The sequence below is a fragment of the Arachis ipaensis genome, chromosome B6 (assembly GCF_059453495.1).
Source record: "Arachis ipaensis isolate K30076 ecotype BB chromosome B6, ASM5945349v1, whole genome shotgun sequence".
Lineage (NCBI taxonomy): Eukaryota > Viridiplantae > Streptophyta > Magnoliopsida > Fabales > Fabaceae > Arachis > Arachis ipaensis.
The window spans coordinates 122,533,632-122,549,618 of NC_142441.1; the positions used below are offsets into that span (position 1 = coordinate 122,533,632).

A 15,987-nucleotide genomic window follows, 5' to 3' on the forward strand; every position below is an offset into this window, starting at 1 on the left:
AAACCAAAAGGCAAGGGTAAAAAGGATCCAAGGCTTTGAGCATTAATGGATAGGAGGGCCTAAAGGAATAAAATCCTGGCCTAAGCGGCTAAATCAAGCTGTCCCTAACCATGTGCTTGTGGCGTGAAGGTGTCAAGTGAAAAGCTTGAGACTGAGCGGTTAAAGTCGTGGTCCAAAGAAAAAAGAGTGTGCTTAAGAGCTCTGGACACCTCTAACTGGGGACTCTAGCAAAGCTAAGTCACAATCTGAAAAGGTTTACCCAGTTATGTGTCTGTGGCATTTATGTATCTGGTGGTAATACTGGAAAACAAAATGCTTAGGGTCACGGCCAAGACTCATAAAGTAGCTGTGTTCAAGAATCAACATACTGAACTAGGAGAATCAATAACACTATCTAAATTCTGAGTTCCTATAGATGCCAATTATTCTGAACTTCAAAGGATAAAGTGAGATGCCAAAACTGTTTAGAAGCAAAAAGCCACTAGCCCCGCTCATCTAATTGGAATTGAGCTTCATTGATATTTGAAATTTATTGTATTTTCTCTTCTTTTTATCATATTTTGTTTTTAGTTGCTTGGGGACAAGTAACAATTTAAGTTTGGTGTTGTGATGAGCGGATAATTTATACCCTTTTTGGCATTATTTTTACATGGTTTTTAATATGTTTTAGTTACTTTTTATTATATTTTTATTAGTTTTTATTCAAAAATCACATTTCTGGACTTTACTATGAGTTTGTGTGTTTTTCTGTGATTTTAGGTATTTTCTGGCTGAAATTGAGGGGCCTGAGAAAAAATCTGATTCAGAGGCTGAAAAAGGACTGCATATGCTGTTGGATTCTGACCCTTTTGCATTTGAAATGGATTTTCTGGAGCTACAAAAGCCCAATTGGCACGCTCTCAACTGCGTTGGAAAGTAAACATTCTGGGCTTTCCAGCAATATATAATAGTCCATACTTTGCTCGATATTTGATGGCCCAAACTGGCGTTCAAAATCTGCCTAAAAATTCTGGCGTAAAACGCCCAAACTGGCACCAAAGCTGGCGTTTAATTCCAGGAACAACCTATGCATGAAAAAGCTTCAATTCTCAGCCCAAGCACACACCAAGTGGGCCTCGAAAGTGGATTTCTGCACTATCTGCACTTAGTTACTCATTTTCTGTAACCCTAGGTTACTAGTTTAGTATAAAAACTACTTTTAGAGATTTATCTTATATCTGGGGATGCTATCATAGACCATTGTACACGTTTGGAGAGGCTGGCCATTTGGCCATGCCTAGACTCTTTTTTACTTATGTATTTTCTATGGTGGAGTTTCTACACCCCATAGATTAAGGTGTGGAGCTCTGCTGTTCTTCACGAATTAATGCAAGTACTACTCTTTTTCTTTCAATTCACGCCTACTTCTTCTGTAAGATATACTCTCGTACTTAATCCAGTTAAGTCAGAATGAAGGGGTGACCCGTGACAATCACCCACTATCTTCATTACTCGCTTAGCCAAGATCCGCGTGCCTGACAACCACAAGCGGTCTACATGATGTTCAACGTAGTCATTGGACGACAGCCGGAGTATATTCTATTGGATATCTAATACACAGACCGAGTCCGTGAGATTAATATCTTCGTGGTATAGGCTAGAACCATTGGCAGCATCCCTGGGATCCAGAAAGTCTAAACCTTGTTTGTGGTATTCCGAGTAGGATCTGGGAAGGGATGACTGTAAAGAGCTTCAAACCTGCGAATGTTGGGCGCAAGTGACAGTGTGCAAAAAGATCAATGGATCCTATTCTGACGCTAGCAGGAACCGACAGATGATTAGCCATGTGGTAGCTATACCTGGTTTTTTTCATCCGAGACGAAAAATTCGACAGTTGATTAGCCGTGCAGAAACCGTAGAGGACCATTTTCCTTGAGAGGATCCGACAGCTTGCCATGGAAGGGAGCACGCATGGTTGGAAGAAGGCAATAGGAAAGCAGAGGTTCAGAAGCAATAAAGCATCTCCATACGCTTATCTGAAATTCCCATCAATGAATTACATAAGTAACTTTCTTTTATTTTATGTTTTATTTATATTTTAATTATCAAAACCTCATAACCATTTGAATCTGCCTGACTGAGTTTTACAAGGATGACCATAGCTTGCTTCAAGCCAACAATCTCCGTGGGATCGACCTTACTCACGTAAGGTTTATTACTTGGACAACCCAGTGCACTAGCTGGTTAGTTGCACCGGAGTTGTGAAAAGTGTGTATCACAATTCTGTGCACCAGACATCAATTAAGATCAAGAAGGCAATTCATAATAGTAAGATGCAAGAGGGTAAAAACATGCAAGTAACAGGCATGAAAAGCATAACTCAAGCATTAAGTAATAAATGTGCCAAATAAAAGAGCATTTGTAATGCTGACAATTGTGGATGATAATCCCAAATACATGTGGGGCACAAGTGTTGTGAAAAAGAGGAAGTCAAGTAAAAGAGTAAAAGAAAATAGGATTCAAAGTGCCATAAAAGCTTTGTCACAAACACGTGGTGTGAAAGGTATAATAGGAATGAAAATAATGTAATCCAAATGTATATGAGAGCCATAAGTAAATGTCAATTGTCAAATCACTCCTCAGAATATCCACAAGCTTTAGTATAATAAGGTAAGAACCAAATAAAATTCCAACACCAATATGAGAATGCAAGAAAAAAAAGAAAGAAAAAGAAATCATAGATAATGAAATTAAAAGAAAAAGAAGAAGGAAATATAAATTAAAGTAATAATGAAAGAGTAAAAGCGGAAGAAGAAAAGAAACCTGATGAAGAAGATGAAGAAGGGAAGAAGAAAGTAATAGATATAAAGAAGGAATAAGGAAGAAGAAAGAAAGAAGAAAGAAGAAATAATTAGGATTGAAAAGAATTAGGATTGGGAGGGGTGGAGGATTTAAAATCAGGCACTGAGATGTTTTAGTTTTGCGTCGCATGCGACGCGTACGCGTGCATCACGCGTACACGTGGGGTGCGCAAATTTCAGGCGACGCGTACGCGTCAGCGACGCGTACGCGTTAGGGACGCGTATGCGTGATAGCGGTTGTGCGAATGGCGCGAAGGTAGCCTCGTGCACGCACAACTCTCTGTCCAACACGCACAAGTTCCAAAATTGGATATGACGCGTGCGTGTCAGGGACGCGCACGCATGGATGGCCTGGATGGGAAAGCGACGCGTATGCGTCAGGGATGCGTAGGCATGATAGGACTTGTGCTCCCAGCACAGTTCCAGCCCCACACCATCATAACTCTCTAGCCATACACCCATTTACGCCAATTTGCAGGGTCACGCGTACGCGTAAGGGACGCGTGCGCGTGGACTGGTGATTTTGCAAGCGACGCGTACGCATACGCGTGGGCTTATTTTGTGCCTAAAGCATGCTTCCAGCCCTACTCCCGCACAACTCTCTGTTCAATTCCTCTTTATCTCGCACGCACATATGAAGCGTACGCGTCAGCGACGCTTGCGCGTCGTGCGTGTTTTTTTATATGCATAATGTAAAATGCAGAAATTATGACTGAACACTGAGAAAAATAAACTGAAATAAAAGTAAGAAAAATGAAAGATCGTACCATGGTGGGTTGTCTCCCACCTAGCCCTTTTCTTTAATGTCCTTAAGTTGGACGATCCGTAAGCTCAGTCTTCCGCTGTTGGTGGATCCTCCAAGAGGAAGATCTCTAGCTCCTTGGTGTTCTTCATCTTCTCACCATGATATAGCTTTAAGCGATGTCCATTGACCTTGATGAATTTGGAGCTTGAAGGATGGCTCAGGTGAAAGACTCCGTATGGCTCTGCCTTCTCTACTCTGTAGGGACCTTCCCATCTGGATCTCAGCTTTCCTGGCATGAGCCTCAGTTTGGAGTTGTAAAGGAGAACCAACTCCCCAGGTCTGAACTCTCTCCTTTTGATGTGCTTGTCATGCACCGCCTTTATCTTCTCTTTGTAAAGCCTGGCGTTATCATATGCTTCTAGGCGAAGGTTCTCTAATTCTTGTAGTTGCATCTTCTTTTCAGCTCCGGCTTTCTTAAATCCCATGTTGATTTCTCTAACCGCCCAAAATGCTTTGTGCTCTACCTCTACTGGGAGGTGACCGGCCTTTCCATAAACTAGGCGGAAGGGGCTCATCCCGATTGGTATCTTGTACGCTGTCCGATATGCCCAAAGCGCATCTTGTAGCCTGGTACTCCAGTCCTTTCTATGAGGCTTGACAATCTTCTCCTAGATACGCTTTATCTCTCTGTTCGACACCTCGGCTTGTCCATTAGTCTGGGGGTGATAAGCTGTTGCTATCTTGTGAACAATCCCATGCTTCTTCAGTAGTCTTGCTAATCTCCTGTTACAAAAGTGAGTGCCTTGATCACTCACGATTGCTCGTGGTAATCCAAAGCAACAGATAATATAGTTTCTAACAAAGGAGACAACAGTGTTAGCATCATTAGTACGGGTAGGAATTGCTTCCACCCATTTAGAAACATAATCTACAGCTAACAATATATATAAGAAATCACTAGAGTTTGGAAATGGACCCATGAAGTCAATGCCCCAAACATAAAAAATTTCACAGAACAGCATAAGCTGTTGGGGCATCTCATCCCTCTTGGATATATTACCAAATCTTTGGCATGGGGAACAAGATTTACAGAAGGCAGTAGTATCTTTAAAAAGAGTAGGCCACCAGAATCCATAGTCTAAAATTGTTCTAGCTGTTCTTTGAGGACCAAAATGTCCACCACTCTCAGAGGAGTGGCAGGCCTCTAAAATGGACTGAAATTCTGATTGAGGAACGCACCTTCTAATTATCTGGTCAGCACCATACCTCCATAAATATGGGTCATCCCATATATAATATTTGGACTCTCTTTTCATCTTGTGCTTTTGATGCTTAGTAAAATTGGGAGCGAAGGTATGACTAACTAGATAATTAGCTATAGGGGCATACCAAGGAACTACTTCAGATATTGCATACAAGCTGTCAAATAGAAAAGCATCATTGATAGGAGTGGGGTCATCCTTAATGTGCTCAAGGTGACTCAAGTGGTCTGCCACTAAATTCTGGGAACCACTCCTATCCTTAATTTCTAAATCGAATTCTTGCAGCAGTAATATCCAACGTATTAGCCTTGGTTTGGACTCTTCTTTAGCTAATAGATATTTTAAAGCTGCATGGTCTGAATACACTACCACCTTAGTACCAAGTAAGTAGGCTCAAAATTTATCCAGAGCAAAAACAATAGCCAGAAGCTCTTTTTCAGTGGTAGTGTAATTAGATTGAGTAGTGTCTAAGGTCTTTGAAGCATATGCAATTATAAAAGGGTCCTTACCTGCGTGCTGGGCCAGCGCCGCTCCTACTACATGGTTGGAGGTATCACACATAATCTCAAAGGGCTGGCTCCAGTCAGGTGCTCTCACAATCGGGGCTTGAGTTAAGGTGATCTTCAGCTTATCAAACGCTTCTATACAGTCCTTACTCAGCTCGAATTCAACATCCTTCTGCAACAATCTAGATAATGGTAATGCTACCTTACTGAAGTCCTTGATGAATCTCCAGTAGAAACCTGCATGTCCAAGGAATGAACGGACTTCTCTCACAAAGGAGGGGTAAGGTAGACTAGAAATGACATCTACCTTTGCTGGATCAACTGAAATACCAGTATTAGAGATGACATGTCCTAGAACAATACCTTGTTTAACCATAAAATGACATTTTTCAAAATTTAAAACAAGGTTTGAACTAACACACCTGTCTAATACTCTAGCTAAACTATCCAAGCAAAGGTTAAAAGAATCACCATATACACTGAAAATCATCCATGAAAACTTCCATACAGCTCTCAATAAGATCAGAGAAAAGACTCATCATACACCTTTGAAAAGTAGCTGGTGCATTACATAAGTCAAAAGGCATACGCTTGTAAGCATATGTTCCAAAGAGACATGTAAAAGTAGTTTTTTCCTGATCTTCAGGAGCTATATGAATCTGGAAAAAGCCTATGTACCCATCTAAAAAGCAGTAATGTGATTTACATGACAAGCGATCCAGTATTTGATCAATGAATGGCAAGGGGTAGTGATCCTTACGAGTGGCCTGGTTGAGGCGCCTGTAGTTAATGCAGACCCTTCAAGCGTTTTGTACTCTAGTTGCTATGAGCTCTCCTTGCTCACTCTTTACTGTAGTGACTCCACACTTCTTGGGCACTACTTGTACTGGACTGACCCATTCACTGTCTGAGATTGGATAGATGATATCAGCTTCCAGCAGTCTGGTCACTTCCTTCTTGATAACCTCCAAGATGGTGGGATTCAGTCTTCTTTGGGGTTGACAGACAGGCCTTGCTCCCTCTTCTAAAAATATCCTGTGCTCACAGTCTTGAGGGCTGATGCCTACTATATCCGCCAAGCTCCACCCAATAGCCTTCTTGTGTCTTCTCAACACACTAAGCAGCTGCTCCTCTTGTTGGGAAGTGAGTTCCCTTGCAATGATAACTGAGAGCTTTTGATTATCCTCAAGGTAAGCATACTTGAGGTGGGGTGGAGGGGGCTTCAATTCCGATTGCTGCTCATGGCTAGGCACTTGAGCTTCTGGATCTAGTGATAATGGCAAAGTGTCTTCATTGTGTTCAGGAGGTCTCCCCACATACACTTGGATCTTGCTCCATGTGCATCTCTTCTACTTCTTCTTGTTGAACTGCAGCTACAGTCTCATTAGTGATGTCACACTGGAAGATGGAATGATCTTCCGGAAGGTGCTTCATAGCTTCATCCAGATTGAAGCTCACTGCTCGGCCGTCTATCTCAAAAGAATAAGTTCCTGAGAAGGCATCAAGCTTGAACTTTGAAGTCTTCAGGAATCGCCTTCCAAGCAGGATGGATGACGGTCTTCCTGAGTCATTAGGGGGCATCTCCAATATATAGAAGTCAATGGAAAATGTGAGCCCCTTAATGCTCACCAGCACGTCCTCGGCAATTCCAACCACTATGATGATGCTTTTATCTGCCAAAACAATACGAGCTGCCGACCTTTTCAAGGGAGGGAGCCTCAAAGCATCATATATAGATAATGGCATAATACTCATGCATGCTCCTAAATCACACATGCAGTCAGAAAATATTACACCCCCAATGGTACAGTTAACCATGCATGGGCCTGGATCACTACATTTTTCAGGTATATCCCCCATTAAAGCCGATATAGAACTACCTAAAGGAATAGTTTCTAATTAATTAATTTTATCGTTATGCATGCACATATCTTTTAGAAACTTTGCATATTTAGGTACTTGCTGAATAACATCAAAAAGGGTACAATTGCCTCAACCTTTTTGAAGATTTCTACCTTTTTGGGGTCGAGCTCCATCTGCTTTCTGGGCTTTCTTGCAAGGTGTGGAAAGGGGATAGGAATGGTGTCTCTTGTAGTTTCAGCTTCCTTTGGTTCTCCATTCCTTGGTTGAGCTGCTTCTTCTTCAACCATGTCTTGTACTTTATCCTCCTCTTCGACATCCTCCACTTCAACCATGTCCTCAATTGGGACGTTTTCTGGTGGGCTTGGCTCTTTGTGATTCCTCTCTTGTAGTGTGGTTCTGGACCTCAAAGTGATGGCATTAATTCCACCTTTGGGGTTGGGTAAAGGTTGAGAAGGAATTCCATTGGAGCTTGAAGGCTGAGTACTGGGATTAGATAATGAATCCATTCGAGAGACGAGAGCCTGTAAAGTGGCATTCACACCATTTATAGTAGAGTTCAGTGTAGTCTGAATGTCTTGTTATCCTTGTGCAAGAGAATGAAGTATCTCGTCATTAGAAGAGGAACGGGGATAGGTGATCTGAGGGGTCTGCTGTTAGTTGTTCTGAGGTCCTTGGGACTGCCTTAGGTGAAGTGCTCTATAAGGCTGGTTTTGGTTCTGCTGTTGATAGGGATGATTCTGCTGATACCTGTATTACTGATTGTTATTATTATTTCATCTCTGATTTCCCTAGTTGTCTCTGCCTCCTCTGTTATAGTTGTCCCTCCAGCCTTGGTTGGAATTATCTCTCCACCCCTGGTTGGAGTTGTCTTGCCAACCTTGGTTATAGTTCCCACCTTGGTTAAAATTGCCGCCTTGTTGATAGTATCCTTAATTCGGGTGGTCATAGAAGTTGTGAGTGGCTGCCAAGGTATTGTCCTCTTGTTGGAGCTGTGGACACTCATCAGTATAATGACTATAGCATGCACATATCCCACACACTCTCTGAGGAACCAGTTGTTGACTATGTTGTGGTGAGAGAGGCTGAGATTATTGTTGATTCAGTTGTAGCTGCTTCAGTAAGTTGGTCATCTCTCCCAGAGTCTGTGTGAGAGCAGCAGTCTCATTGCTAGAGGAAACCTCCACAACAGCCTTGGGATGGTTGGTCCTATGCCTAGCATTCTGGATAGATTTAGCTAGATCAGTGATCAGCTACCACGCTTCTGTCGCCGTCTTGTACTTCTTTAGAAAACCATTACTTGCAGCATCCAATGTAGTTTTATCCTGAGGCTTCATGCCTTGTGTGAAGTAGCTGATCAATACCATCTGGTCAATCTTGTGGTGAGGACATGAGTCCAGGAGATTCCTGAAGTGCTCTCAGTATTCGTAGAGAGTCTCTGACTCGCCTTGGATAATGCAGGAGATCTCCTTCCTTAATCTATCTGTCACTTCAGTTGGAAAGTATCTCTCCAGGAACTCCCTTCTGAGCAGATCCCAATTGATAACGACTGCTTTAGGTTCTATGTAGAACCACTCCCTTGCCTTTCCCTTAAGAGAAAACGGGAAGACATACAGCCAAATAGTAGTTTCTTCTGTACCATGACGCCTAGTAGTAGAGCAGGCTATCTGAAAATTCCTGAGGTGTTTGATAGGCTCTTGAGTAGTGATAAACCACTATTTCATGGTTTATCTTGTGCTCAATTGAGTGGTTTTTATCAAGTCTTTGCACACTTATTCATACTAATTGTATGGTTGGTGCACGAAATTGTGATCTCAGGCAACGGCGCCAAAAACTCTGTACGCACGTCTTAATAAATTGTTTTTCATTCACAACTTCGATAAAACTAATCAGCAAGTGCACTGGGTCGTCCAAGTAATAAACCTTACGTGAGTAAGGGTCGATCCCACGGGGATTGTTGGTATGAAGCAAGCTATGGTCACCTTGTAAATCTCAGTCAGGCGGATATCAAATAGTTATGGAGTTTTCGAAATTAATAATAAATAGAAAATAAGGATAGGAACACTTATGTATATCATTGGTGAGATTTCAGATAAGCGTATAGAGATGCTTTCGTTCCTCTGAACCTCTGCTTTTCTGCTGTCTTCATCCAATCAATCCTACTCCTTTCTATGGCTGGCTTTATGTAAGGACATCACCATTGTCAATGGCTACTTTTGATCCTCTCTGGAAAATGGTCCGATGCGCTGTCACTGCATGGCTAATCGTCTGGAGGCATCACCCTTGTCAATGGCTGCATCCTATCCTCTTGTGAAAATGGTCCAAATGCTCTGTCACAGCACGGCTAATCATCTGAGGTTCTCGATCATACTGGAATAGGATTCACCCTCCTTTTGCGTCTGTCACTACGCCCAGCACTCGCGAGTTTGAAGTACGTCACAGTCATTCAATCCCAGAGTCCTACTCGGAATACCACAGACAAGGTTTAGACTTTCCAGACTCTCATGAATGCCGCCATCAATCTAGCTTATACCACGAAGATTCTGATTAAGAGATCCAAGAGATACTCATTCAATCTAAGGTGGAACGGAAGTGGTTGTCAGGCACGCGTTCGTGGGGGAATGATGATGATTGTCACGTTCATCACATTCGTGTTGAAGTGCGAATGAATATCTTAGAAGCGGAATAATTTGAGTTGAATAGAAAAACAGTAGTACTTTGCATTAATCTTTGAGGAACAGCAGAGCTCCACACCTTAATCTATGGAGTGTAGAAACTCTACCGTTAAAAATACATAAGTGAAAGGTTCAGGCATGGCCGAGAGGCCAGCCCCCAAAACGTGATCACAGGATCAAAAATACAATCCAGGATGAAAATACAATAGTAAAAAGTCCTATTTATACTAAACTAGTTACTAGGGTTTACAGAAATAAGTAATTGATGCATAAATCCACTTCCGGGGCCCACTTGGTGTGTGCTTGGGCTGAGCTTGAATGTTACACGTGCAGAGGCTCTTTCTGGAGTTGAACGTCAGGTTGTAACGTATTTCTGGCGTTCAACTCTAGTTTGTGACGTATTTCTGGCGTTTAACTCCAGACAGTAGCGTAGAACTGGCGTTCAACGCCCTTTTACGTCATCTAAACTCGGCCAAAGTATGGACTATTATATATTTCTGGAAAGCCCTGGATGTCTACTTTTCAACGCAATTGGAAGCGCGCCATTTTGAGTTCTGTAGCTCCAGAAAATCCACTTTGAGTGCAGGGAGGTCAGAATCCAACAGCATCAGCAGTCCTTCTTCAACCTCTGAATCTGATTTTTGCTCAAGTCCCTCAATTTCAGCCAGAAAATACCTGAAATCACAGAAAAACACACAAATTCATAGTAAAGTCCAGAAATGTGAATTTAACATAAAAACTAATAAAAACATCCCTAAAAGTAGCTAGATTCTACTAAAAACATACTAAAAATAATGCCAAAAAGCGTATAAATTATCCGCTCATCACAACACCAAACTTAAATTGTTGCTTGTCCCCAAGCAACTAAAAATCAAATAGGATAAAAAGAAGAGAATATACTATAAATTCCAAACTATCAATGAAACATAGCTCCAATCAGATGAGCGGGACTTGTAGCTTTTTGCCTCTTGAATAGTTTTGGCATCTCACTTTATCCACTGAAGTTCAGAATGATTGGCATCTATAGGAACTCAGAGTTCAGATAGTGTTATTGATTCTCCTAGTTCAGTATGTTGAATCTTGAACACAGCTACTTTATGAGTCTTGGCCGTGGCCCTAAGCACTTTGTTTTCCTGTATTACCACCGGATACATAAATGCCACAGACACATAACTGGGTGAACCTTTTCAGATTGTGACTCAGCTTTGCTAAAGTCCCCAATTAGAGGTGTCTAGGGTTCTTAAGCACACTCTTCTTTTGCTTTGGACCTTGACTTTAACCGCTCAGTCTCAAGTTTTCACTTGACACCTTCACGCCACAAGCACATGGTTAAGGATAGCTTGGTTTAGCCGCTTAGGCCAGGATTTTATTCCTTTAGGCCCTCCTATCCACTGATGCTCAAAGCCTTGGGATCCTTTTTATTTACCCTTGCCTTTTGGTTTTAAGGGTTATTGGCTTTTTTCTCTTGCCTCTTGGTTTTAAGAGCTTTTGGCTTTTTCTGCTTGCTTTTGCTCTTTTTTTTTTCACTATATATTTTTTCTGCAAGCTTTGTTCTTTGCTGCTTTTTCTTGCTTCAAGAATCATTTTTATGATTTTTCAGATTATCAAATAATATGTCTCCTTGTCATCATTCTTTCAAGAGCCAACATATTTAACATTCTTAAACAACAACTTCAAAAGACATATGCACTGTTCAAGCATTCATTCAGAAAACAAAAAGTATTGTCACCACATCAATATAATTAAACTAAGTTCAAGGATAAATTCGAAACTCATGTACTTCTTGTTCTTTTGAATTAAAACATTTTTCATTTAAGAGAGGTGATGGATTCATAGGACATTTATAACTTTAAGACATAGTTACTAAATACTAATGATCATGTAATAAGACACAAACATGGATAAGCACTTAACATAGAAAACGAAAAACAGAGAATGAAAGAACAAGGAATGAGTCCACCTTAGTGATGGTGGCATTTCCTTCTTGAGGAACCAATGATGTCCTTGAGCTCTTCTATGTCTCTTCCTTGTTTTTGTTGCTCCTCCCTCATTGCTTTTTGATCTTCTCTTATTTTATGAAGGATGATGGAGTGCTCTTGATGTTCCACCCTTAGTTGTCCCATGTTAGAACTTAATTCTCCTAGGGAGGTGTTGATTTGCTCCCAATAGTTTTGTGGAGGAAAATGCATTTGAGGCATCTCCGGGATCTCATGGTGATGAGCTTCATGCGTCTCTTGAGATCCATGAATGGGCTCTCTTATTTGTGACATCCTTTTCTTGGTGATGGGCTTCTCTTCCTCAATGGGAATGTCTCCTTCTATGAAAGCTCCAGCTGAGTAACATAGATGGCAAATAAGATGAGGAAAAGCTAACCTTGCCCCAGGAGAGGGCTTTTCGGCTATTTTGTAGAGTTCAAGGGAGATGACTTCATGAACTTCTACTTCCTCTCCAATCATGATGCTATGGATCATGATGGCCCGATCCACAGTAACTTCAGATCGGTTGCTAGTGGGGATGATGGAGCGTTGGATGAACTCCAACCATCCTCTAGCCACAGGCTTGAGGTCCAGTCTTCTTAATTGAACCGGCTTGCTTTTGGAGTCCATCTTCCATTGAGCTCCTTTCACACATATGTCCATGAGGACTTGGTCCAACCTTTGATTAGAGTTGACCCTTCTTGTGTAGGGGCGTGCATCTCCTTGCATCATAGGCAAGTTAAACGCCAACCTCACATTTTTCGGAATAAAATCTAAGTATTTCCCCCGAACCATTGTAACATAATTCTTTGGATTCGGGTTCTTACTTTGATCATGGTTCTTAGTGATCCATGCATTGGCATAGAACTCTTGAACCATTAGGATGCCGACTTATTGGATTGGGTTTGTTAGAACTTTCCAACCTCTTCTTTGGATTTCATGTCGGATCTCCGGTTACTCATTTCTCTTGAGCTTGAAAGGGACCTCGGGGATCACCTTCTTCTTGGCCACAACATCATAGAAGTGGTCTTGATGAGCTTTGGAGATGAATCTTTCCATCTTCCATGACTCGGAGGTGGAAGCTTTTGTCTTCCCTTTCCCTTTTCTAGAGGATTCTCCGGTCTTGGGTGCCATCAATGGTAATGGAAAAACAAAAAGCTTATGCTTTTACCACACCAAACTTAGAATATTGCTCGCCCTCGAGCAAGAGAAGAAAGAATAGATGAAGAAGAAGAAGAAAATATGGAGGAAAGGGAGAGAGAGATGTGTTTCGGCCAAGAAGGGGAAGAGAGGGTTGTGTTGTGTGAAATTGAAGAAGAATGGAGGGCTGTATATAGGGAAGGGAGGGGGGTAAGGTTCGGCTATAAGGGTGGGTTTTGGGTTGGAAATTGATTTTGAATTTTGAAGGTAGGTAGAGTTTATGAGGTAGGTTTATGGGGAAGAGTGGATGGATGTGAGTGGTGAAGTGGTGATAGGGAAGAGAGATTGAGGTGATTGGCGAAGAGTTTTGGGGAAGAGTGTTTATTGGAAAGAGAGGATGAACATTGAGAAGAGGGAAGAGAGTGAGTGGTAGTAGGTGGGGATCCTGTGGGGTTCACAGATCCTGAGGTGTTCAAGGATTTACACCCTTGCACCAAATTAGGCATACAGAATGCCCTTGCACACAATTCTGGGCGTTCAGCGCCAGATTGGTGCTTGTTCTGGGCGTTGAACGCCCATTTCTGGCCCATTTCTGGCGTTGAACGCCAGAACCATGCTTGTTCTGGGCGTTCAACGCCAGCTCTTCTCCAGGGTGCAATTCTGGCATTCAAACGCCCAGATGCTGCCCATTTTGGGCGTTCAGCACCAGAACCATGCTCTGTTCTGGCGTTGAACACCAGCCAGATGCTTCTTACTGGCGTTTAAATGCCAGTGAGATCCTCCTCCAGGGTGTGATTTTTCTTCTGCTGTTTTTGATTCCATTTTCAATTTTTATATTTATTTTGTGACTCCACATGATTATGAACCTAATAAAACATGAAAAATAATGAAAATCAAAATTACATAAATGAAAATTGGGTTGCCTCCCAACAAGCGCTTCTTTAATGTCAATAGCTTGACAGTGGGCTCTCATGGAGCCTCACAGATGTTCAGAGCATTGTTGAGACTCCCCAACACCAAACTTAGAGTTTGGATATGGGAGTTCAACACCAAACTTAGAGTTTGACTGTGGGGGCTCTGGTTGACTCTGCAGTGAGAGAAGCTTTTTATGCTTCCTCTCCATGTTTACAGAAGGATGACCTTGAGTTTTAAACACAAGGGAGTCCTCATTCAATTGAAGGACTAGTTCACCTCTATCAACATCAATCACAACTCTTGCTCTGGCTAGGAAGGGTCTTCCAAGGATGATGGATTCATCCTCATCCCTCCCAGTATCTAGGACTATAAAATCAGCAGGGATGTAAAGGCCTTCAACCTTTACTAACACGTCCTCTACTTGTCCATAAGCCTGTTTTCTTGAATTGTCTGCCATCTCTAATGAGATTTTAGCAGCTTGCACCTCAAAGATTCCCAGTTTCTCTATTACAGAGAGGGGCATGAGGTTTATCCCTGAACTAAGGTCACATAGAGCCTTCTCAAAGGTCATGGTGCCTATGGTACAAGGCATTAGGAACTTTCCAGGATCCTGTTTCTTCTGAGGTAATCTCAGTTGATCCAATGCATTTAGTTCATTGGTGAATAAGGGAGGTTCATCTCCCCAAATCTTATTACTAAATAAATTGGCATTCAGCTTTATGATTGCACCAAGAAACTTGGCAACTTGCTCTTTAGTAACATCCTCATTCTCTTCAGAAAAGGAATACTCATCAGAGCTCATGAATGGCATAAGGAGGTTTAATGGAATCTCTATGGTCTCTAGATGAGCCTCAGAGTCCTTTGGTTCCTCAGAGGGAAACTCCTTATTGATCACTGGACGTCCCAGGAGGTCTTCCTCCTTGGGATTCACGTCCTCCCCTTCCTCCTTGGATTCGGCCATGATGGTCATATCAATGGCCTTGCATTCTCTCTTTGGATTTTCTTCTGTATTACTTGGGAGAGTACTATGAGGGGTTTCAGTGATGTTCTTACTCAGCTGGCCCACTTGTGCCTCCAAATTTCTAATGGAGGACCTTGTTTCATTCATGAAACTCAGAGTAGCCTTAGATAGATCAGAGACTAAGTTTTCTAAATTAGAGGTATTTTGTTCAGAGTTCTCTGTCTGTTGCTGAGTGGATGATGGAAAAGGTTTACTATTGTTAAACCTATTTCTTCCACCATTATTAAAGCCTTGTTGAGGCTTTTTTTGATCCTTCCATGAGAAATTTAGGTGATTTCTCCATGAGGGATTATAGGTGTTTCCATATGGTTCACCCATGTAATTCACCTCTGCTATTGCAGGGTTCTCAGGATCATAGGCTTCTTCTTCAGAAGATGTCTCTTGAGTACTGTTGGATGCAGCTTGCATTCCATTCAGACTCTGAGAAATCATATTGACTTGCTGAGTTAATATTTTATTCTGAGCCAATATGGCATTCAGAGTATCAATTTCAAGAACTCCCTTCCTTTGAGGCGTCCCATTACTTACAGGATTCCTCTCAGAAGTGTACATAAACTGGTTATTAGCAACCATGTCAATGAGTTCCTGAGCTTCTACAGGCATTTTCTTTAGATGAATGGATCCACCTACAGAAGTATCCAATGACATCTTAGCTAATTCAGATATACCATCATAGAATATATCCAGGATGGTCCATTCTAAAAGCATGTCAGAAGGATACTTTTTGGTCAGTTCCTTGTATCTCTCCCAAGCTTCATAGAGGGATTCACCTTCTTTCTGTCTGAAGGTTTGAACATCCACTCTAAGCTTACTAAGCTTTTGAGGAGGAAAGAACTTGGCTAAGAAAGCCTTGACCAGCTTATCCCAAGAGTTCAGGCTATCTTTAGGTTGAGAATCCAACCAGATTCTAGCTCTGTCTCTTACAGCAAATGGGAAAAGCATGAGCCTGTAGACTTCAGGATCTACTCCATTAGTCTTAACAGTATCACATATCTGCAAGAATTCAGTTAAGAACTGAAAAGGATCTTCAGATGGAAGTCCATGAAA

General features: G+C 41.8%; 1 non-coding gene across 1 annotated transcript; it reads left to right on the plus strand.

Moving 5' to 3' along the window:
• Positions 1-15,642: 15,642 nt before the first annotated feature.
• On the plus strand, positions 15,643-15,750 carry LOC148562555 (small nucleolar RNA R71). Its single transcript, XR_015886871.1, has one exon. It is a non-coding gene; the product is annotated as a small nucleolar RNA R71 (small nucleolar RNA).
• The last annotated feature ends 237 nt before the right edge of the window (positions 15,751-15,987 follow it).